This window comes from Stegodyphus dumicola, chromosome 2 (assembly GCF_044657685.1).
Source record: "Stegodyphus dumicola isolate Sdum_Otavi_A_Nest chromosome 2, ASM4465768v1".
In the NCBI taxonomy this organism is placed as follows: domain Eukaryota; kingdom Metazoa; phylum Arthropoda; class Arachnida; order Araneae; family Eresidae; genus Stegodyphus; species Stegodyphus dumicola.
In genome coordinates, this window is record NC_140769.1 from 77,624,186 (window position 1) to 77,642,653 (window position 18,468).

The following is an 18,468-nucleotide window of genomic DNA, read 5'->3' on the forward strand; positions in this document are numbered from 1 at the left end:
ACCCTTCATTATTAATAATTATCTATTATTTTTCACTTCGTCTTATATTTTTTAATCTAATCCTATTTTGGTACCTAAAAATTAAATTGATTAGAAAAATATAAGGATTCTATAAAACTTTTAAAATTTCCTTGACCGTAAAATAAAAGAAATCCTAAACTCCTTACCTTTTAAATTTAGTGTGTCTCATAGGACAATATTCAAAAGGTAAGGACTTTAGGATCTTTTTTATTTTACTAAAATATTGATAAAAAGGTTTATACTAGAAGGTTTCAAAATTGTATTAATGATATTAAATTATTATTAATGATTTTTTGAATGGGTGCCAGGATCAGGCGATATTGATAAAGAAATAACTTAATCAATAATATATATGTCTGAAAAATAAATACCATGAAGGAGCGGCATAGTTTTCATAATGGCTAACTTGCTATGTTTAATAATAAATCATGTAAATGGTCAAGCAAATCACTTATGTAATGACAAATAAATAGTAAAGCTGGAGAGTATGAAGGAAAGGCATAAACTTACCCCACTTGTAATCAAAGATTTGAAAAGGATGGAATACGTCATCTTCTTTAAGGGGAAGAGATTCAAACCGTTATGTTTCACCTTGAACAGCACGCATAGATTGGAAATCTGAATATTGTTATCAATAACAAGGATCTTGTGTTGCATCTCCAACTGCCTGTTCCGAACTGAACGGAAACTCGGAATGTTTTTATAGGTAAGAGACGAGTTGAATGGGAAAGTGAAAACGAGTCGTCTGGAAACCAATTTCTGCGAGTTGAGAAAAACCATGCTTGTATCCAAAAGCTTGTATCCAGGTGGACTGCCCAGCACAGACTGTTCTGAAGCTGAAACTGGAGTGGTTTAAATAGCTAAGTAAGAGTTCTTTCTAGAAACAATTTGGAAGTCTTGTTTTGATCATCGAGTCGACTGGGAAAAAAGTTCTCAGAGCTCAGAAAAAAAAATTCTCAGACAAAAAAAAAAAAAAAAAAAAAAAAAAAAAAAAAAAAAACACTTTTTGTTTATTTTTATCATGTCTTCTAGACATGATAAAAATTAACTACCCCCTTTTGTCTGGGAATGTTGTCTCACCGTTTCTAAAACTGGACCCCAACCCATTCTTTTCTTGGAATTGCATTCTTTAGGAAGGCTGAGTAAATATCTATTTTTAGAAAGTGTGAGACAACATTCTCAGACAAAAGGGGGGTAGTTAATTTTATCATGTCTAAAAGACATGATAAAAATTAACAAAAAGTATTTATAATGTATATTACATAATAGATAGTATATAATATATATATTAATTAATATATAATTTTTTTTCTTTTTTTTTCTCCACGACTCAGAATTTTTTCCCAGTCGACTCGATGATCAAAATAAGACTTCCATATTTTTTCTAGAAAGAACTCTTACTTAGCTATTTAAACCACTCGTGTTTCAGCTTCCAATCAGCCTATGCTGCGCACTCAACGTGGATACACGCCTCTCTCTCTCCTGGAAAAAGCTTCTGTGAAGGTATGTTAACATTTTTTCTTCCACTCTTTTGTGTTTTTGCTTCTCTGACAGTTTTTTCCCCTTCTAGCCGATGTTATTATCCTATTCTATTGATGGTATTTACTATGTTGTTGACTTGTTTACGTTTGAAATAATTTGCGGGGCGAGATTTGAGAGACTAGCTCAATAGATTTGCTTTACCATTTTGTTGATATTGTTTACCGCGTTGTTTATTTGTGGACCGTTTCAATTTCTAAGAAAACCATTGCCCAGCCGACTCGATGGACGAGTCCTTACCCATTTATTCTCTTCGGAATTTCACTTTAGACGGGCTGTTCATTTAGCCTTCTTTAACTATTTTTGGACCCAATCGTATGTTGTTGTTTTCCCGAATTTTGAAGAAGAAAATAGTTTCCAACCTATTTTAAAATCCTTTCTAACTTTTTGAAAGAAGATGCGTTTGTAGGTTGTGAGACTAGATACCCTTTTCCATGTTAGAAGAAAAGCGGAACGGCTATTCTTTTTAACCCGAAACCGACCCCAGTGGAATCTGTCTTCCTTTTCAACCTCTCTAGGGCCCGCTCGACAGGTTGTGGGACTGGATGCTCCTTTCCCTCTTGAAAGAAAAGTAGTACGAATATTGTTTTCATCCCGAAAGAAATTCCAATCTCTCTAGGGTCAGCTCGATTGGTTTCAGGACTCGATGTCAATTGTAAATCCTATCATTTTTGAGATTTTGGGGTTGTAATAGTATCTTCAGAATTCCTAGGAGGAGGTAGGGGTGACAGGTCTCCCTGCGTCTTACCGTAGTCAACTGTAAAACCCATCCATTTCGAGATTTCGTGGTTGTAACAGTATAATCAGAGAGTCGGTCACAAAAGTATTCGAACACCGGCACCCATTCAGAAAATTTACTTTTCCGTTGAGAAGCAAAATTGTCTCCAGAGTCCATCTTGGCTCAATGGAAAAAAAACAAAAGGATGGCTCATGTCAAATTTGGCTAGGTGTAGGAAAAACAATAGAACATGATACTTTTCCGTTGAAAAACAAAAGGGTCTCCAGAGTCCATCGTGGTTGGATGGAAAAAGAAAACAAAAGGGTCTCCAGAGTCCATCGTGGTTGGATGGAAAAAGAAAACAAAAGGATGGCTCATGTCCAAATTTGACTAGGTGTATGAAAAAAAAAGAACATGACACGCAAAGTGTCGCTGCGACCCGTCTCGGTTCGCGAAGAGTGAAAACCCAAAAGGATCTCCAGTGTCTATCTTTGTTGGATGAGAAAACAAAACGATGGCTCATGTCCAATTTATTTACGTGTGGAAAAAAATATAACGTGACCTATCTGGGTGAGTTGTCTCCAGCGATCCAGCATGGACATTTTCCCCATCTGCAATAGGTGACGTCTATAAACAATTCCATTGAAATCTTCTCGAAATATAAGAAAGAGCTAGCTCGTGAAATTGTAAGGTATTCCCAAAGAATTCCACTTTTTGAGAAAGAAAAAAATCCTAGATCTAGAGGAGGTAGAGAGAGAAAAAGAGCATACTGCACCTTGGACAGCCCGCACAGTTCTGAACAGAAAACGTGGAATGCTTTTATAGAAAAGAGTTGAAAATGAAAGTAAAAACCAAATCGTATTGGGTGGAAAATTTTCTCTTGGCTGTCCGCTGGGAAAAAAATTTCAAACCTCAGAAAAAAATTCTGAGATGTAAAAAAGAAAAAAAAAAACTTTTTGTTCTAGACATGAAAAAAATTAACTCTACCCCCCTTTTGTCTGGGAATGTTTTCTCACCGTTTCTAAAAATAGACTATGACTCATTCTTGGAATCATATGTTTTAGAAAGGATGAGTCATGGTATTTGGGTTTCTCCATTCCAAAGTAAACAAAGTGAAGACATCAATTTAGTAGAAAAAAAGAAAGAGTTTTTTTTTAACTCAGAATTTTTTTCCTCAGCTCTGGAAATATTTTTCCCATTCAACAGCCAAAAATATTTCCAGCCAATAAAATTTCATTTTTACTTTCAATTTCAGTTCATTTCTTATATCTATAAAAATATTTCATGTTTCTGTTCAGATCAGTGTGGGTTGTTCAGGATGCAACATCTCTACTCCATCCCACAACCAGGAAGAAAAGATGTTCTTTCATGAGGAATTCTTTTGGCTTTCGAAAACAATGATGACATGATGATTGTAATATATTTCTGTTCTCATGTTCCATGCTTGAACTCAGAATTATTTCCAGAGCTCTGAGAATTTTTCCCAGTCCACTCGATAACCCAAATTTCTTATATTTATTTAAGCCACTCGAGTTTCGACTTCCCATCCGTGTGTGCTGTGCATTCAACCTGGACACACATTCCCTGAGCTCTAAGAAAATTTTCCCAGCCCACTCAATCGCTGAAATGGATTAAAAATAAATTCATTCCTACATTTTTAAAGCTCAAGCGTGTTAGCTGTCATGGAAAGAGCCTTTTTTTCCTTGAGCTCTAAGAAAATGTTTCCCAGCCCACTCAGTCGTTGAAATGTATTAAAAATAAATTCTTTCATATATTTTTAAAGCTCAAGCGTGTTAGCTGTCATGGAAAGAGCCTTTTCTTTCCCCAGCCCACTCAATCGCTGAAATGGATTAAAAACAAATTCTTTCATATATTTTTAAAGCTCAAGAGTGTTAGGCGTCATGGAAAGAATCTTTTTTCCCTGACCTCTAAGAAAATGTTTCCCAACCCACTCAGTCGCTGAAATGGATCAAAAATAAATTCTTTCATATATTTGTTTAAACCTCAAGAGTGTTAGCTGTCATGGAAACTGAAATTTATGTCACGGTTTGTGTCTCACACGTCGTGAACGGTATGGTTTGAGGTGAAAATTGAAAACCCGATATGAAAAATCTCTTTAACTTCACTTTAGAAGAAGGTGTGGGATAGATAGATTCTGTCATGGGAAAATGTCTTTCAATATCATGACATCTGCTTTCAAATAGGATTGAAGGATTTTTCTTAAACTATGTTGAAATCCCTATCCATCCAAACCACGGATGGGAAATTCTGATCCATGGATGGATCATCCAATTTCTCTAGAACCTGATAAACGGTTGCTGATGAAATCCAAACGAGGGGCCCTAGCTTTACAAATGGGACACATTTTCCCCTAAACGGAGGAATGATTTCTATACCGTGAGACGTCAAAAATTGGAAAAAAGCTTGTGTTCACAGAATCTCTTTCTAGAAGGGTGGTCCTGGGTTCAGATGAGGTAGAAAGAGAAAAAGCATGTTGAACCTTGGACAGCCCGCACGGTTCTGAATAGAAAACGTGGAATACTTTTATAGAAGAGAGTTGAAAGTGAAAGTAAAAGCCAAGTCGCCTTGGCTGAAAAATTTTCACTTGGTTGCCGACTGGGAAAAAATTTTCAGAGCTCAGAAAAAAATTCTGAGATGTTTAAAAAAAAAAAAAAAAAAATTGTTATTTTTGTCCTCTAGACATGATAAAAATTAATCCTACCCCCCTTTTGTCTGGGAATGTTGTCTCACTGTTTCTAAAAATAGACCGTGACTCATTCTAGGAATTCTATGTTTAAGAAAGGATGAGTCATGGTCTTTGGGTTTCTCCATTCCAAAGTAAACAAAGTGAAGACATCAAATTAATAGAAAAAAGAAAGAGTTTTTTTTCCTAGCCAGAATTTTCTTCTGAGCTCTGGAAATTTTTTTCCCATTCGACAGCCAAGAAATATTTCCAGCTAATACGATTTCATTTTTACTTCCACTTTCAGTTCATTTCTTATATCTATAAAAACATTGCACATTTCTGTTTAGATCAGTGTGGGTTGTTGACGATGCAACATCTCTACCTCATCCCACAACCAAGAAGAAAAGATGTTGTTTCATGAGAATTGTTTTGGCTTTCGAAAATCACTATGGCGTGATGATTGTAATATATTTCTGTTCTAATCCGTGGGGGTTGTGGAAAATACATTCTCGGTACGCAATCGCACACCCAGGAAGAACAGAAAATGTTTTAAAAGGAATACTTTGGCCTGACTTTTGAAAAAAAAAAAACAATGATGACAGGGCTATTGGGAGAGGATGAGGACCCACGATGATGTTGTGCGATGGGGCTAATCTTTTTTTCTTAAACGGATCTTCTTCTAAACATCCAAGGTATGATTGTTTCCCTACATGAAAGAAAACAATACCTTTTTTTTTCTTTTTTACAAGAAAAGTATCCTCAATAATGTTTTTGAAAAGATTTAGAGCGATATTTTCTCATGAAACTATTGGACCGCTCCTCTATGGTGTTGTCGGAAGGGATATCGCATTCAATACCTTTTTACCGACTTACAAATCACGAAAGGAGTGGCCTTCCAGCATCCAGTGCACCCAGCTTTCCTTACAGAGTTCCGTGAAGGAGGATAGTGGGCATTGATTTCTATTTCTGTATGTTGTTTCTCAAAGACCCTCAGGATGAAATCCATCTTCCTCCCACGCGATTGACTAAAAGAATTCCTCTTCTTGAGAAAGAACATCCTAGGTCTAGAGGAGGTAGAGAGAGAGAGAGAGAAGCATGTTGCACCTTGGAGAGCCCGCACGGTTCTGAACAGAAAACGTGGAATACTTATATAGAAAAGAGTTGAAAGTGAAAGTAAATCGCGTTGGCTGAAAACATTTCTGTTGGCTGTCGACTGGGAAAAAATTCTTAGAGCTCAGAAAAAAATTCTGAGTCGTGGAGAAGAAAAAGAAAAAAAAAATATATATTATATAATATATATATTATATAATATATATTATATCCAGCATGGACATTTTCCCCATCTGCAATAGGTGACGTCTATAAACAATTCCATTGAAATCTTCTCGAAATATAAGAAAGAGCTAGCTCGTGAAATTGTAAGGTATTCCCAAAGAATTCCACTTTTTGAGAAAGAAAAAAAATCCTAGATCTAGAGGAGGTAGAGAGAGAAAAAGAGCATACTGCACCTTGGACAGCCCGCACAGTTCTGAACAGAAAACGTGGAATGCTTTTATAGAAAAGAGTTGAAAATGAAAGTAAAAACCAAATCGTATTGGGTGGAAAATTTTCTCTTGGCTGTCCGCTGGGAAAAAAATTTCAAACCTCAGAAAAAAATTCTGAGATGTAAAAAAGAAAAAAAAAACTTTTTGTTCTAGACATGAAAAAAATTAACTCTACCCCCCTTTTGTCTGGGAATGTTTTCTCACCGTTTCTAAAAATAGACTATGACTCATTCTTGGAATCATATGTTTTAGAAAGGATGAGTCATGGTATTTGGGTTTCTCCATTCCAAAGTAAACAAAGTGAAGACATCAATTTAGTAGAAAAAAAGAAAGAGTTTTTTTTTAACTCAGAATTTTTTTCCTCAGCTCTGGAACTATTTTTCCCATTCAACAGCCAAAAATATTTCCAGCCAATAAAATTTCATTTTTACTTTCAATTTCAGTTCATTTCTTATATCTATAAAAATATTTCATGTTTCTGTTCAGATCAGTGTGGGTTGTTCAGGATGCAACATCTCTACTCCATCCCACAACCAGGAAGAAAAGATGTTCTTTCATGAGGAATTCTTTTGGCTTTCGAAAACAATGATGACATGATGATTGTAATATATTTCTGTTCTCATGTTCCATGCTTGAACTCAGAATTATTTCCAGAGCTCTGAGAATTTTTCCCAGTCCACTCGATAACCCAAATTTCTTATATTTATTTAAGCCACTCGAGTTTCGACTTCCCATCCGTGTGTGCTGTGCATTCAACCTGGACACACATTCCCTGAGCTCTAAGAAAATTTTCCCAGCCCACTCAATCGCTGAAATGGATTAAAAATAAATTCATTCCTACATTTTTAAAGCTCAAGCGTGTTAGCTGTCATGGAAAGAGCCTTTTTTTCCTTGAGCTCTAAGAAAATGTTTCCCAGCCCACTCAGTCGTTGAAATGTATTAAAAATAAATTCTTTCATATATTTTTAAAGCTCAAGCGTGTTAGCTGTCATGGAAAGAGCCTTTTCTTTCCCCAGCCCACTCAATCGCTGAAATGGATTAAAAACAAATTCTTTCATATATTTTTAAAGCTCAAGAGTGTTAGGCGTCATGGAAAGAATCTTTTTTCCCTGACCTCTAAGAAAATGTTTCCCAACCCACTCAGTCGCTGAAATGGATCAAAAATAAATTCTTTCATATATTTGTTTAAACCTCAAGAGTGTTAGCTGTCATGGAAACTGAAATTTATGTCACGGTTTGTGTCTCACACGTCGTGAACGGTATGGTTTGAGGTGAAAATTGAAAACCCGATATGAAAAATCTCTTTAACTTCACTTTAGAAGAAGGTGTGGGATAGATAGATTCTGTCATGGGAAAATGTCTTTCAATATCATGACATCTGCTTTCAAATAGGATTGAAGGATTTTTCTTAAACTATGTTGAAATCCCTATCCATCCAAACCACGGATGGGAAATTCTGATCCATGGATGGATCATCCAATTTCTCTAGAACCTGATAAACGGTTGCTGATGAAATCCAAACGAGGGGCCCTAGCTTTACAAATGGGACACATTTTCCCCTAAACGGAGGAATGATTTCTATACCGTGAGACGTCAAAAATTGGAAAAAAGCTTGTGTTCACAGAATCTCTTTCTAGAAGGGTGGTCCTGGGTTCAGATGAGGTAGAAAGAGAAAAAGCATGTTGAACCTTGGACAGCCCGCACGGTTCTGAATAGAAAACGTGGAATACTTTTATAGAAGAGAGTTGAAAGTGAAAGTAAAAGCCAAGTCGCCTTGGCTGAAAAATTTTCACTTGGTTGCCGACTGGGAAAAAATTTTCAGAGCTCAGAAAAAAATTCTGAGATGTTTAAAAAAAAAAAAAAAAAAAAATTGTTATTTTTGTCCTCTAGACATGATAAAAATTAATCCTACCCCCCTTTTGTCTGGGAATGTTGTCTCACTGTTTCTAAAAATAGACCGTGACTCATTCTAGGAATTCTATGTTTAAGAAAGGATGAGTCATGGTCTTTGGGTTTCTCCATTCCAAAGTAAACAAAGTGAAGACATCAAATTAATAGAAAAAAGAAAGAGTTTTTTTTCCTAGCCAGAATTTTCTTCTGAGCTCTGGAAATTTTTTTCCCATTCGACAGCCAAGAAATATTTCCAGCTAATACGATTTCATTTTTACTTCCACTTTCAGTTCATTTCTTATATCTATAAAAACATTGCACATTTCTGTTTAGATCAGTGTGGGTTGTTGACGATGCAACATCTCTACCTCATCCCACAACCAAGAAGAAAAGATGTTGTTTCATGAGAATTGTTTTGGCTTTCGAAAATCACGATGGCGTGATGATTGTAATATATTTCTGTTCTAATCCGTGGGGGTTGTGGAAAATACATTCTCGGTACGCAATCGCACACCCAGGAAGAACAGAAAATGTTTTAAAAGGAATACTTTGGCCTGACTTTTGAAAAAAAAAAAACAATGATGACAGGGCTATTGGGAGAGGATGAGGACCCACGATGATGTTGTGCGATGGGGCTAATCTTTTTTTCTTAAACGGATCTTCTTCTAAACATCCAAGGTATGATTGTTTCCCTACATGAAAGAAAACAATACCTTTTTTTTTCTTTTTTACAAGAAAAGTATCCTCAATAATGTTTTTGAAAAGATTTAGAGCGATATTTTCTCATGAAACTATTGGACCGCTCCTCTATGGTGTTGTCGGAAGGGATATCGCATTCAATACCTTTTTACCGACTTACAAATCACGAAAGGAGTGGCCTTCCAGCATCCAGTGCACCCAGCTTTCCTTACAGAGTTCCGTGAAGGAGGATAGTGGGCATTGATTTCTATTCCTGTGTGTTGTTTCTCAAAGACCCACAGGATGAAATCCATCTTCCTCCCTCGCGATTGACTAAAAGAATTCCTCTTCTTGAGAAAGAACATATTAGGTCTAGAGGAGGTAGAGAGAGAGAGAGAGAAGCATGTTGCACCTTGGAGAGCCCGCACGGTTCTGAACAGAAAACGTGGAATACTTATATAGAAAAGAGTTGAAAGTGAAAGTAAATCGCGTTGGCTGAAAACATTTCTGTTGGCTGTCGACTGGGAAAAAATTCTTAGAGCTCAGAAAAAAATTCTGAGTCGTGGAGAAGAAAAAGAAAAAAAAATATATATTATATAATATATATATTATATAATATATATTATATAATATATATATTATATAATATATATTATAAATACATTTTGTTAATTTTTATCATGTATTCTAGACATGATAAAAATTAACTCTACCCCCTTTTGTCTGGGAATGTTGTCTCACCCTTTCTAAAAATAGACCATGTATATTAATATACTACAAACGGACTTGAACGCCTGTTCTCAGTATGTAGCTATACAAATTTGAAGGTAAAATAAAATAAAAAAGACATCTTTTTTGGGGAAAAGGGAGTGAATTTGTATAGGAATATACTACAAACGTACTTTAAGGCTTGATTTCAGTATATAGCTATACAAATTGGAAGGTAAAAAATAAAAAAGAGACATCTTTTTTTCGGGGGGGGGAAGGCAGTGAATTTGTATAGGAATATACTACAAACGGACTTTAAAGCCTGTTTTTAGTATATAGCTATACAAATTGGAAGGTAAAAAAAATAAAAAAGACATCTTTTTGCTGGGAAATTAAGTGAATTGGTATAGGAATATACTACAAACTGAAATTAATGCCTGTTTTCAGTATATAGCTATACAAATTTGAAGGTAAAATAAAATAAAAAACATCTTTTTTGTGGGAAAGGGAGTGAATTTGTATAGGAATATACTACAAACGGACTTTAAGGCCTGATTTCAGTATATAGCTATACAAATTGGAAGGTAAAAAATAAAAAAGAGACATCTTTTTTTCGGGGGATGGGAAGGCAGTGAATTTGTATAGGAATATACTACAAACGGACTTTAAAGCCTGTTTTTAGTATATAGCTATACAAATTGGAAGGTAAAAAAAAATAAAAAAGACATCTTTTTGCTGGGAAATTAAGTGAATTGGTATAGAAATATACTACAAACTGAAATTAATGCCTGTTTTCAGTATATAGCTATACAAATTGGAAGGTAAAAAAAAAGAAAAAGATATCTTTTTGGGGGAAAAGGAGTGAATTTGTATAGGAATATACTACAAGAACATCAAGAAAAGAACATCATGGGTCCAAGAATTGAAACTGAAAGTCCAAAAACGAAATGTTAACGACTGGGAAAAAATTTTGAGCTCAGGAAAAATTTCGAGTTGGAAAAAAAAAAATAACCTTCCTTTTTCTTTCTTAATTTGATGTCTTAATTCTTTTGACTTTCTAAAAGGTAAAAAAAGTGAAGACATCAAATTAAGAAAGAAAAAGGAAGGTTTTTTTTTTTTTCCTTCGATGTGGAAAATTTTTCCAGAGCTTTGAGAATTTTTCCCAGTCGGTTTCTAGAAGCAACTCGCTAATGGATTTAAACCACTCGCGTTTCAGCTTCAGATTTTACTATGCTGTGCACTCAACGTGGATACACGCTTCTTACTCTCCTGGGAAGAGCCTTTGTGAAGGTATGTGAACATTTTTTTCTTACTCTTTTGTATTTCATAGACTAGAAATATTTATTGAGTCTCCCATTTTATGGAAATGTATTCTTATTTCCTTTCAATACTTTGACGTAGGGTCACATTTTGTTCCCTGCTAATGTTTTTGCTTTTCAAGGCTAGAAGTGTTTTACTCAATAGCCTTTTTTATAGAAAACATGCTATTATTTCGTATACTGCTATATTCGTGAAATTTTAAAAAATGACTTTCAACAAGGCAAGATCATGTGATCCCTCAGTCAGGAAAAACGGATCACGATTTTATTAATCATATACTGATATATTTTGTGAAACTTTAACAAATCCTTTTCAACAATGCAAGATCTCGTGATCCACAGCTGGCTAGAGCAGGTATAATCGGATCACGATTGTTCCATCCTATACTTATATACTTTGTGAAATTTTAACAAATGACTTTCAACAAGGCAAGATCATGTGATCCACAACTGACTCCATCAGTCAGGATCAACGGATCACGATTGTTCCATCGTATACTGATATATTTTGTGAAACTTTAACAAATCCTTTTCAATAAGGCAAGATCATGTGATCCACAGCTGGCTAGACCCGTCAGTATAATGGGATCACGATTGTTCCATCATATACTGATATATTTTGTGAAACATTAACCAATTCCTTTCAAGAAGGCAAGATCTCGTGATCCACAGCTGACTCCATCAGTAAGGAAAAACGGATCACGATTTTATCAATCGTATACTGATATATTTTGTGAAACTTTTAACAAATCCCTTTCAACAGGGCAAGATCTCGTGATTCAGATGAATTGTTCAATCGTTTATTGGTATAGTCTGATAAAACAACAGAATGATCCAATTTTGAATACGATCCCAATATGTTTTATAAAATCCATTTCATATTTTGTAAATCGTGAACGAATGACTTCCAAGCTGGCTGCATGGGTGTTTCTTTCGTGGTTTTTCCCCATGTGTAACGTAAATACGAGCCAGTTTACCTTCCAAAGTCCTCCACGAAGGCATTTCTCAAGGCAAATAGCCCTCAAATGCTTTGCCGTCATCTTAATCGACTTAAACTTTCTCCAACGTCGACGGTGTCATTTGAAACCCATTGAACCAACCCATCAAGACCAGTATGAAACGAAATACACACAAAAGCTGTGGCCACTTTCCCGAATAACGAAACGTAGGGAGTCCACAGCACAGACTGAACCGAAGTGAAACAAGAAATGTTTCCAAATGTAACCGAAAGTTCAGTCTGAAAAAATAGAATGGTGTCTCATTGATCGAGTCGGCTGTTGGAAAAAAATGTCTGACAGCTGAAACAATCTCCACACAGCTTCACAAAACCTCTTTCCAGGAGGAAGAAGCGTGTATTCAGCTCCAGTGAACAGCACAGACTGATTTAAAGCCGAAACTCGAGTGGTTTAAATAGATGAGTACCCTCTTTAGAAACAACCTGAATATATCTGGTTTTGTGAATCAAGCCGACTGGAAAAAAATTCTCAGAGCTCAGAAAAAATTTCTGTGTTGTGAAAAAAATAAAACTTTTTGTTAATTTTTATCATGTCTTTTAGACATGATAAAAATTAACTCCCTTCCCTTTTTGTCTGGGAATGTTGTCTCACTCTTTTTAAAAATAGACCATGACTCATTCTTGTGGAATTCTGTTGGGCTTTTACTTTTGATTGGGTTTTGACATTCAGTTTCAATTCCCCAGTTATCTATAAAAGCATTCCGCGTTTCACTTCAGATCCGTGTGGGCTGTGGAAGAGGCAACACGTCTCTCTCTTTACCCAATCCCATGATATTCTTTAAGTATTTCTTAGCCATTTGTCTAAGGGGATTCCAATTGAAGAATTTATGAATTTGAAATATGTGACCCATGGATGATTGAGGGCAAATCTAAAATCTTGGGAGTGGTTACTGAAAAGCCCCGCTCTGAAAATAATTCTGAGTTCTAGCATGGGACATTTTTTGGATCAATAAGCTAAACTAGTTTTCTAGTCTCATATTCTCTTGTGACTAGGGTTCCAGATTTGGGTAGAGACATGTTGCCTCATCAACAGCCCGCACTGTTCTGAACAGAAACGTGGAATGCTTTCATAGAAAAGTGAAGAGTTGAAAGTGAAAGTCGAAAAACTAAATGGGATCGGCTGGGAAAAATTTCTCAGAGCTCAGAAAAAAATTCTGAGTCGTGGAGAAAAAAAAAGAAAAAAATTATATTATATAATATATATTATAAATACTTTTTGTTAATTTTTATCATGTCTTCTAGACATGATAAAAATTAACTCACCCCCTTTTGTGTGAGAATGTTGTCTCCCACTTTCTAAAAATAGACCATGACTCATCCTTTCTAAAGAATGGAATTCCAAGAAAAGATTGGGTTCTGGTCTATTTTTAGAAACGGTGAGACAACATTCCCAGACAAAAGGGGGATGAGTTAATTTTTATCATGTCTAGAAAACATTGTTTATGTACGCACTAATGTACACTATTCGAATCACGAATGTCGCTGCGCACGCATCTAACTATCTAACGACGTATCTAAATGCCACATCTAAATCTCTGCAAGCGATGGTTCAGCTATAATTCTATGATCAAATACTCAATCTAGTTTTAAAAGGATTTAATAAAATACTAAAGTTAATCTAATATAGAATCTAGAATCGAATCTAATGTTACATCTCAGGAGCAGCGTTCTAGCTGTGTCGTAACAAATCGAAAGTCAAGTTCTCACAGTTGCCATTCTGAGGCAGAGAAAAGTTTGTTTCTAATCAAACCGGAACTTCGGCATAGTGAAAGTTTCTAGTCAAACCGGAACATCCCGGCCCCCGTTGGGCAATTGTCCAACATCATTTGGAAATGGGAGTGGGCTGATATTGGAGACGGCTCGACGAAAGATTCCATCTGAAGTTCTGACGTCTACGACTCGTACTAGGCCATCTGAATCAGGAAAGGTTTCCTCGATGCGAGCTAGTGTCCACTTCATGGGTATCTTGTTTTTATCCTTTAACAAGACTAGTTGTCCTGCCTTGAGATTGGATCTCACATGATTCCATTTTGAGCGGTTCTGCAAATGATTAAGATATTCGACGCTCCAACGGTTCCAGAAATTAGCTCTAAGTTTTTGAATTAAGGTCCATCTAGAAGACAAGGTCAAAAAATCTACAGAATCATTCGGTTCTGGTATCGACAAAGGTGGAGCTCCTATTAGGAAATGACTTGGAGTCAAAGGCTGAAGATCTGTTGGATCAGCCGAAATAGGTGACAGAGGTCGAGAGTTCAAGCAGGCTTCTATTTGTGTAATTAATGTATAATGTGTAATTAATGTATTTGTGTATTAATGTATTTGTGTATTAATGTATTTGTGTAATAATGTATCTTCATTGATTTTATATTAGCCTCCCATAATCCGCCAAAATGCGGGGAAGAAGGTGGAATAAGTCTCCATGTTATACCTTCTTCGGAACTAAAGTGCTGAATAGGATCCGATCTACAAATTCTAAAGAGTTTATCAAGAACATTCTTCGTTCCCTTGAAGTTCGTAGCGTTATCACTCCAAACAATGGATGGTTTAGATCGTCTGGCAATAAACCTTCTAAGACATGCTACAAATGCTTCAGTAGACAAATCCGATACTACTTCTAGATGAATAGCCTTTGTACTAAAGCAATAAGTATCGCGATGTATGATTTTAACGTAACTCTAGATCTTTTCAAATTAGGCTTGGTGATAACTGGACCTGCAAAGTCCAGTCCTATTTTTTCAAATGGTCTAGTTATTACAACTCTATCTCTAGGTAAGTCTCCCATCATTTGGTTTATGGTTTGGTTCCTTGTTCGAAAGCACGTCATGCATTTACTTATAACGAGTCTAACTCTATCTTGTCCGGAAGGTATCCAGTATAATTGTCTAATAAGAGAAAGTGTTGTTTGAACGCCCGAATGAAGAGATTTTTTATGATAATAATCTATGAGTAATTCAGTGAAATGATGTCTTTTGGGTAAAAGAAGTTGATGTTTCTGGTCTTCTGAAAGATTGGAGAAACATAGTCTCCCACCAACTCGTAAAAGTTCATCTTCATCGAAAAATACATTTAAGGATAAAACCTTACTATTACTTGGAACTGATCGTTTCGACTGCAGGCACTTAATTTCAGGTTGAAATTCAGAATGTTGTACACATTTGACTAGCACCTTTGTTGCATTCTTTAGCTCAGAAGCACTCAAAAAACTTTCTTTTCTTAATGGTGGATTGGTTCTACAGTTGTTCGCAAACCTTAAACACCACGCAGTAGTTCTAATCAATTTGCTGAATGATGAATACCTTTTAATGAATTCGTTCTCAATGAAATTTTCACCTGTGACTGTTGAGTTCACTACAGCTCCCCTTCGAAGTTCAAGCTCTTCATGATCCTTGAAATCTCTTACTGATTCTGCAAGTTTAGGCCACGAATCGATGCTCTGTAATAGCCACTTAAGTCCATGCCACCACATGTCACTATTTCGTAGTTCAGATAACGTTATTTCTTTCGTGGAATTTGTCTTTGTTCCTCTGGTCAGCATATCAGCCGGATTTTCACCTCCAGGGCAATAATTCCAGGACTCAGGTGATGTTTTCTCTCGTATTTCCATTACTCGATGTTGGATGAATGGCTTCCATTTATTTAAATCGCCCTTTATCCAATGTAACGTAACAGAAGAGTCTGACCAAAAATATACCTTCATCTGGAGTCTTTTCTCTAACTGTTCTTTCACATTCGAGGCTAATCTCGCTCCGATGAGCACTCCCATCAGCTCTAATCTTGGAAGGGACAGCTTCTTCAGTGGAGCTACTCTGGTTTTGGAAATGACAAAACTACTTCCTATTTCACTATCCGTCGGGACGTATCGCAGGTATATCACAGCTCCATATGCCTTCTGACTTGCGTCGGTAAAGCAATGCATTTGAATATCTCTCAATTCAGACTTGTTAGTCTTTCGGAAGTAATGTCGCGGAATTTTTACATCCTGAATCGCTGACAGTTCATTAATCCATTTTTTTCATTCTGTTTTCAAAGTCCAATGGTAACGGATCATCCCAATCTACTCCAAGTTGCCAAATTTCCTGCATTAGTATTTTTGCCCTAATAGTGAATGGTCTTATAAATCCAGTGGGATCGTAAAGCTTTCCAATGGTTTTAAGAACTTCTCTTTTTGTCATTAACTTTGTTTTCCCTTGATTAGTTAGATTTTGTGATTCTATCTTCAGAAGGTCTTCCTTGTAATTCCATTTATATCCCAATACCTTCTGTTCCAGAACTTTCTGGATTTTACCATTTTCGTATTCGTCAAAAACTTCCTGCAGATTCCCACAATTTGTTTTCCATTTTCGCATGTTGAAACCAGCAGCCTTCAATATATATCTAATATCTTCATATATGAGTTTAGCTTCATTTTCGTTTTCATCCCCACCTATTAAATTCGTTCAATAATTTAACTGCTTTATGATTTGTTTCTTTAAAGGTATTTATGTGATGTTTGATAGTAGCGGCAAGCAAAAATGGGCTGGATGTAGCTCCAAACAAAACGCGAGTCATCCTAAGTATTTTCGTGTTAGGTTTCCCATCCTTATCTGTAAGGTTATTTGCCCACAAAAATCTTACAGCATCCCTATCTTCAGGTGACAGAGAAATCTGGAGAAAGGCTTGTTAAATGTCGGCAGTAAATGCTATGCTATGTGTACGAAATTGTATTAATATCTCTAACAATGGTGGATTTAAATTAGGACCGGAATAGAGACAATCGTTTAAAGAGTATTCATTTTTCGAATGGCTGGATGCATCAAATATAACTCTCACGGGTTTGTCAGGTCGAATAACTGGCTGGTGAGGCATGTAATAAATTCTTCCTGTTTCTTCAGAACTTGGATCAATTTTCTCAGCTATACCCATTTTTAAATGCTGTTCTATAACTGAGTGATACTGCTGATGAAGCAGTGGATCATTTCTTAACTTTTTAACCAGTTTATTAAAGCGAACTTCTGCATTTACGTAATTCGTTTTTAATTCAGACGAATGTTCATTCCAAGGGAATTTAATCTCATATCGCGTTTCTTTAAATTTGATAGTTCTGTTAAAATTCTCTAAAATGTCATTGTCTATTTTACTAATTTCCTTCCCTTGTTTTATTCCTAATGTTTCTAATTCCCAAAACTGGTTTAACTGCGTTGAGACCAATTTGTCGTCAACAATAATGTCCATGTTTAACAATTTACCGTTAGAATCAGTCCGGCCTTGAAGGCCCCATCCAAATATTGTTTCGGAAGCTATAAGTTTACTTTTAAAACGTTTAAGTCTACCAGTTATTACTTCAGGATAGTAATCTGCTCCGATCAAAACAGCAATATTTTTGTCACTGAATTTACAAGAATCAGCTAACTGTAATCCTATTATCTCTTTGTTAATTTTGGAAACTGGGATATCAGGGAAGGCTAAATTATTTGCACATATTTGGTTAGTTTCTGAAGCTTCAATTTCTATATTTAGGGATGGTTCACTTCTGTTTTCTAGTTTGACTTTAACAACATTGTAAGTTTGTTCTGTTGCCTGGTTAACCCCAAAGGCAAATACGGACAAAGTCTCCTTTCGAATAACAGGTAATTTACACTTCTTTGAAATGTCCCGGATTATAAAACTTCTCATTGATCCATTGTCCAATAAAATACGAACTGGTTCTAAATTATCCTTCTCAGAAAATGGACGTATCATCACAGTACACGTTTGTAGCAATGCACTGCGGAAAGTTTCGGTTTTTAATTGACTAATCTGAACATCTTCTTTACTGGATGGAATTGTCGACACGACCTTGTTTTTCTCCGATTTGGTTTCGAGTTGGAAACAAATAGACCTATTGTGTTTTTTATTACATATTTCACACATTTTTCTTTCCTTACACTGCTTAATTTTATGCTGAGATTTTAAACACAAAAAACATCGGGCTTGAGATTTTAAAATATTTCTTTTCTCCTCCACGGTTTTAATTTCGCAGCGCTCCGAATCGTGTAGTTCGTCACAATATATGCATTTACTGCTAGCGACTGGAGCAACATATTCATACGTTTTAGGCGAACTTCTTTCAAACTGCTTACTGCGCTTGTTGTTTACATTATCGTGAGCGGAGTGGAGACGATCATTTGATTTATGCCTCCAGTTATGAATCATTCCCGGTCGGTGTTTTGTTTTTGTTCCTCTACTTTCATTTAACTGCGTAGCTCTTTCGCGGCTTTCTATTTCTTTACGAATAAATTCCATTAATTCGTTAACGTTCCATGTTTGGTCACTGTTCCTACTGCGACTGTATTCTAATGTTATCTCTGATGGAATTAATTTTAGCAATATTG